Source organism: Arachis ipaensis, chromosome B4 (genome assembly GCF_059453495.1).
Source record: "Arachis ipaensis isolate K30076 ecotype BB chromosome B4, ASM5945349v1, whole genome shotgun sequence".
Lineage (NCBI taxonomy): Eukaryota > Viridiplantae > Streptophyta > Magnoliopsida > Fabales > Fabaceae > Arachis > Arachis ipaensis.
In genome coordinates, this window is record NC_142439.1 from 58,589,059 (window position 1) to 58,596,146 (window position 7,088).

Below are 7,088 nucleotides of genomic sequence, written 5' to 3' on the forward strand. Positions count from 1 at the left end.
CTCTGTTCATGGATGACTCCCTCTTAAAGCTGATTCTTTCAATAGTTAAATAAGGTACTTTTTCAATTAGATTTTGGGGTTTTTAGAAACTGTTTATGTAAGTAAGGTATTGCTTTTAGGTTTATAAATGATATAAACTAAGTTAAAAAACTTTTTTCTTTTTTAATATGGTTGACTAGGACAAAATTTATAGTGATTTTCTAATAGCTTGTTTGAAATTAAGAAATAAGAACTTGTGATTTATGATCAAGAAATTAAAATAAATCCTATATTTTAAATACTAAATTCTAAGTTTCTAATTCAAAACTCTTAACGGTTTAAAAAGTGATGAAGATTGAAAAGATAATTTTACAATAAAAATATGTTAACTAATCTTAGATTTTTCCGAGGAGGAAAACAAGTTACAACACCATTATTGCACCTAAAGAAAAAAAACATAATACTATAAGTACAACAAAATGTATATAAGTTGTGCTTTTTAAAACTTTGTAAAAAAATTTAACTGGGAAAAAACTTAAGAAAAAAAGAGCACATTGAGTTATATAATTAAAAGGCAAAACAAGCTGGGGAAAAACATTAAAAACCTACTATACATTAAACAGTTGCTATTCTCTTTGCCTCAAAGCTCAAATCTCTTTACTAGCTTGTAGTCTTTAATTATCTTCACACTCATAACAAATATGCTATTCATTTCAATAAATTCAAGCAAATTGTTTAGAATAAGTATAGGAGAATTAACTTTTTAATCTGCATGTCTAAGACCATGTGTAACTATAAAATTGCATATTTAATTATAACATATTAAATTCAATTAGTATATATATGGTTAGGAATCATATTCATATTTTAGTACCAAATTTAGTACTAGTCATTTCCTTCACCGACCCAAAACCTTCTTATCTAATTTATAATATGCTCCGGTTATTTCTTTTTTCCTCACAGTTTATGCAACGTTATTAGTTTTTTTAAGAAATCTAAAGTATTTCAGCTATATTAATTAATGATTATACAAAGAAAATGTCTATGGATTGTAATTTTGAATTTCTATGTTAACTTTTATTAATGACAAATATTAATAATGCCAAACTAGCTTTGGTTTTCAAAACATGGCACAATTAGCTTTTTAATTTGATGTTTTCTATTATTTTTATTTTTTTTTTGTTTTTTCCACTTAATTATTAAGGTATCCATGTCGTAGCTCAAAAGTACTAATTTGAGCACTTTCTAGGTAACGACAAATCACAAGCTGTTGAGAATTGCACTGTATTAAGCATTCAACTACACTACTCTTTGTAGCTGCCACCATCTTAGAAATTAAACTATACTACAGGTAAATAATTTAACATGTTATCTCTTTAATTTTTTTTGAAAATTTAATTATTAAGAACATTTAGTTATTGATTGATTGATTAAGCTTCTTTGTATACTTTATTTGATACAAATTGTTAATTTCATGATTGCTTGAGATGTTTCTTTTAAACATTAGTGGTTGACTTCTAGGAATCCTTTAAAATTAATATGCTCTTGATTGAAAAAATCACTTATCGTTTGTCTAAAGTCCATGTCCGTAAATTTTATTTTAGTCGACAAAGTAATAGACAAAGAGTGACTAGTTTTCTTTAAATTAACATAGGCACATCTGCAAGCTGAAAATAAAAAGTCTAAAGAATCGGCAATTAGAGCTTTCCAATCCATATTTGGGAAAGAGAAGGCAGGGCGAGTGTGATGTCACGGAAGAGTTACCACACCAACTTTGTTGAAGAAAAATGAAGAAATTGCCACCCTTAAGCAGTAACATGCAGCTGAGAAAGCAACATTAGAGGGTAAGGTTGATGTGATGCAAAAAGAAGTAGATGAACTAAAGTCTCTTGTTAAGATAATGCTGCAACAAAAAAGCTCAGGAGTGGACCTTGAGATGTTAGCTGCTCAACTAGAAAGCACTTCAGGCAGTCCGAACAATAATGCTAATAAGGATGTATTATTTGTTGTAAAACTTGCTATAAGTGATCATATTTTAAATAATGGTTGATTTATGTTGAACTTGATTCAATTGTTTTCTGTATCCAAGTAGAAGAATGTTTTATATACCTCTATCTTCTCTCTCAAATATTTTCTTAGTAAACATTATTAGTATTAGAAATGTGTAGTTTTATATTTCATTTACTATTTTTTGTTTTGTTCACAGGAAAATCATGTTGAAGGGGAAATCGAACTTAATTAAGGTCACAAATTTTGAAGTGCAAATGTTAGAGAGTAAAAGTCATGATCTTGTGGACATGATGATGATAAACCTACTTGCTACTTAGCTTTTTCAACTCTCTTTTGTTATTTATTTTTTGCAAAATTAGATGATATAGTTCGAGGTTGTTATGATTTAGGTTAGTATTATGGTATTTTGAAAAATGATGATGATACAATTAGAAGTAATTATGAATTAGTCTAGTATTATGGTATTTTGCAATGATGATGTAATGTGAGATTGTGGATTTTACATAATACTTTATATATCATATTTGATGGTAAATGTTCAATTAGTTTTTTTTAGTAATTTGATTCAAATAGTTATGATCATTTATTGACACTAAATTAAAAAAAATAATTGGAACTAATTTCACTACATGAGAAAATTATTGTAAATAAAGAATTAAATAATTACAAAAACCGTTGTCAAAAGTTACAAAAGACAATGGTGTTAAAACCGTTGCCAAAGGCAGACACACAATGACAATGGTATTAAAACCGTTGCAAAAAAAACGAAGGCAACAACTTAAAACCATTGTCTTTGTGAACAACAAAACAACAGCAGTTTAAAACCGTTGCCTATTCAGTTATGGTATTAAACGTTGACTTTATAAAAGACAACGGTTCTAAACCGTTGTCTATACAGTAACGGTTCAAAACTGTTCCTTAAAAATGATTGTCAAAACCGTTGTCTATACCAGTAACTATGGCAACGGTTTTTTTTGTTTCCGTTGCCTTAGGTAAAAAACCGTTGCCTTTGAGTATTGGCAACGGCTGCATATACCACAGGTCAAAAATTGTTACTGAACCATTGCCTAAAGTTTTAGGAATGGTTTTCTGATTTATTGCAACAATTTTCGACCGTTGCGAAAATCCTTATTTGTTGTAGTGAACCAAGTTCATACTATAGAAGACATTCTACCCTTTTGTTTTTATTGGTGAGCTTGCTAAACAATCAAACATATACCACTACTTATCCTTATTCTATTTCCTACCAACTTGGACATTCACACTTCCTGTTTCAAAACAATTTCTTTTATTCAATTGAAAGTAAAAGGGGACAAGACATACATTCAAGCAAAGTGAAAGTGAATTAGACACCTAGACTAGCAAACTTATAACAAGATTAAAGAAAATAAACACAAGAAATTCACACGACTTAAACTAAAAACTAACTAATCGGTAGGGGTACATTCAGCCTTCCAAATTAAACATTTCAAAGTAGAAACAGTTAAGTAACAACACAACCTCTTGGAGTCCATTTGTTTCCTCTCTGTCATCACCATCTTTGGCATTTGTGTCCTTCTTTATCTCCTTAGCTGATGGTGTGTATTCCGTCCAAGAGATTGAATGTCTTCCTGTAAAGTTATTGGAAGTTGCTTGTTCCCCAAGCACTTGAGAAATGGTTAATCATGCATGGATGCTTGTGATTTTCTGAACATAAGTTGGTGTGGAAACACCAAACTTAGTCCCTTGCCTACTTCTATATGTAGCAAAGTAAATACATGCAGGAAACTTCAAGTGCTTTAAGAAAATAAACTATGAACTAAAAATTAAACCACTGTTAAGTAGTTTCTCTGATTGTTTGGAACTAGTGATTGGTTATGCTGAGGGATGCAATGTGTTCTTAATGAAATCTATGGTGGAACACCAAACTTAGAATCACACATTCACCATTGAATTGTTTTAGTGTGCAACACCAAACTTAGCCCCTTGTAATACAGAGAGATCTACTTAACTCTTTTATTGAAACAAGCTTAAAAAAAAGAGAGAGTTTCCTCTGGTTGGGTTGCCTCCCAACAAGTGCTTCTTTAACGTCATTAGCTTGACGGTGGGGAGGAAGATAATCATAATGCCTCAAGTCCTCTCCTCTTGCAGTGAATCTGTCTCCACTTCCTTCCTTGAGGATCTCTACATGCTCCAATGAGAGGACTTTATTGATTGTGTACACCTAAGGTAATTGAGATGCTATCACAGGAAAATGAGGTGGTATTAATGGGTGGTGAATCGATATCACTCTGTCCCCTGGAGAAAAATCTTCAGTGGGATTTTTTTGTTCCTCCAACCTCATGGCATTTTCTTCCTTCCTTCTTCTCGTGGTGCCTTATTCCTTGTGATTTCCTTGTCAGGAGGGATCTTGTTGCTTGTCTCATGTGAGGGTTATGACCCTAGCTCCTCCTTAATTTCTTCAGTCTGCAACACCAGCTTTACTTCTTCCTTCTCTTTTAGGCATGACCTTGGATGCTCTGGGGGTGATTCATTAGGTGCTTCTTTCAGGTTTGTATCTCCAGAATCAACCTTCATGCATTCCTTTTCTTGATCTAGATCATGTGAGGGCTTGAAGATATGAAAGGTGAGTTGTTCATCATGTATTCTCAATATCAACTCTCCTTGCTCAACATCAATGAGTGTTCTGGCTGTGACCAAGAATGGTCTCCTTAAGATGATTGGATGAAGATAGCTTTCTTCTATCTCAAGAACAACAAAATATGCAGGGAGGAAGTAACTCCCTACCTTCACCAGTACATTTCCAACCACTCCTAGTGCTTGTTTCTGGGTCTTGTCCACCAATTGGATGATTACATCTGTGGATTTTAACTCATTGATTTGCAACTTCTTCATGAGAGACAGAGGCATTACATTTATGCTTGCTCCCAGATCACAAAACCCTCTATCAATTATTGTGTCCCCTATAGCACAACAGATGTGAAAACTCCCTGGATCCTTCTTCTTTATAGGCAAGTCTTTCTGGATAAGGGCACTACATTCCTTATTCATCACTACTGTTTGTCCCTCCTTCAAGGTACTCTTCTTGGTTAGCAACTCCTTCGTGCATTTAATGTATATAGGCATCTGTTGGAGGGCTTCAATGAAGGGAATGTTGACATGAAGAGACTTGAATATATCCAGAAATCTAGAGTATGTCCTCTCTTTCTCACCACCCCTGAGTCTCTGAGGAAATGGTGCTTTTGGCACATAAGGTTTTAGGACTTCTTTCTCCATCGGCTCTTTCCATTGTTCACGGTTGGTTCCTTGTTCTACTCCTTCCAACTTATCCTTCATAATCCCTTGGTTGTGCTCTGTTGGATTGCTGATTCCTTCTTCCGAAGGCTCCTCACTTCTTAGAGTAATTGCCTTGCACTCTTCCCACCTTAAATTCCTTGTTTTCCCTCTAGGATTCTTCTCAGTGTCACTTGGAAAGCTGTTAGTGGGTTTAGGGATTTATTGAGAAAGGAATCCTACTTGGGATTCAAGGTTCTTGATAGCATCTCCTTGGTTCTTCATATTAGTCCTCACTTCATCCTTGAATATTTTCTTTTCTTGAAACTCCTTGCAAAGATCTCCAATCATGGCCTTAATCCGAGATAATCTATCCTCAGATGGTGATGATATGTTGGAGTTTGGGGGTTGAGTATGGCTGTTTTGTGTTTGATAGGAAGGCTGGAATGAAGTGTTTTGTGGGGCTTAATATGGTTTTTGGTTGGGCTGTTGGTAGGTGGAGTTATTGTAATGGTTGGAGTTGTGTGGTCTATGATCTTGGTTCTAGGTTTGCTGGTTTCCCCACCCAAAGTTTGGTTGGTTCTTCCAACCAGGATTGTAGGTTTTGAAGTGTGGATCATAGGGTTGTCTTGATGAGTTTCCAATATAATTGGCTTGTTCCCAATCACCTCCTTCCTCTGCATTGAGCTCTTCTTGGACTGGTGGTTGAGTATTGATTGCTGCAACTTGATTTCTCTCCATCTACTTGGTGAGGTCAGCCAATTGCTTAGTGATCAACTTGTTCTGAGCTAGTATTGTATCCATGTGATTTAGCTCCAACACTCCTCTATTCTTGCTCCGATCTGAGGCATAGAAATATTCATTATTAGCCACTATTTCAATGACATCAATGGCTTCCTCTATTATCTTTTTCTTATTGAGAGAGCCTTCTGAAGAGTGATCTAGAGCCTTCTTTGAATCATATGATAATCCTTCATAGAAAATATGCAGTTGGACCCGTTCATTGAACATGTCTGGAGGGCATTTTCTTGTCAACTCCTTGTATCTCTCCCATGCTTCATAGAGAGTTTTACCATCTTATTGCCTGAATGTTTGGACCTCAGCCCTCAACCTATTGACTCTTTGAGGAGGGTAGAATCTTGCCAAGAACTTGTTCACCACATCCTCCCAAGTAGTAAGGCTTTCTTTAGGAAATGACTCTAGCCACTTAGATGCCTTGTCCCTAAGAGAGAATGGGAAAAAAAGCAATATATAGGTGTCAGGATGAACACCATTGGCCTTCACAATATCACATATTCTCAGGAAGGTGGTTAGATGTTGGTTGGAGTCTTCTTGGGCACTTCCTCCAAAGGAACAATTGTTTTGAACCAGCGTGATGAGCTGTGGTTTTAGCTCAAAGTTGTTGGCATGAATGGTTGGCTTTAGAATGCTGCTTCCACAATTCCCAGGATTGGGATTAATGTAGGAGCCTAGCACTCTCCTCTCTTTCCCAACATGATTACCAGTACCTTATCCAGCATGGTTGTGAACCTCTTCCTCCATAGCAATGTCTAGATCTTCTTCCAACTCTTCTTCTCCAACTACTCCCTTACCTCTTGCTTCCCTCCTTAATATGAAGAAGGTCCTCTCAGTTTCACTTATCAAAAGAGGTTGAAGCTCTTCTTCTACCTGTCATACACTTAGCAAAACAAATAGCATATAGCAAGTGGAAAGTTCACTGTTAATAAAAATTGTGGTTAGAGCAATTAATCAAACAGTTAGTGGAGTTAGTGGATTAGTTGAGCTGGGAAGTAAATAAACAAAGAAAAATAAATAAAATTGCAAAAATAATAGTAAACAACTGGAAT

The 7,088-nt window shown here is 34.8% G+C and overlaps 1 non-coding gene across 1 annotated transcript; it reads left to right on the forward strand.

Moving 5' to 3' along the window:
- Positions 1-6,250: 6,250 nt before the first annotated feature.
- On the forward strand, positions 6,251-6,354 carry LOC148567712 (small nucleolar RNA R71). Its single transcript, XR_015882734.1, has one exon. It is a non-coding gene; the product is annotated as a small nucleolar RNA R71 (small nucleolar RNA).
- Positions 6,355-7,088: the final 734 nt, after the last annotated feature.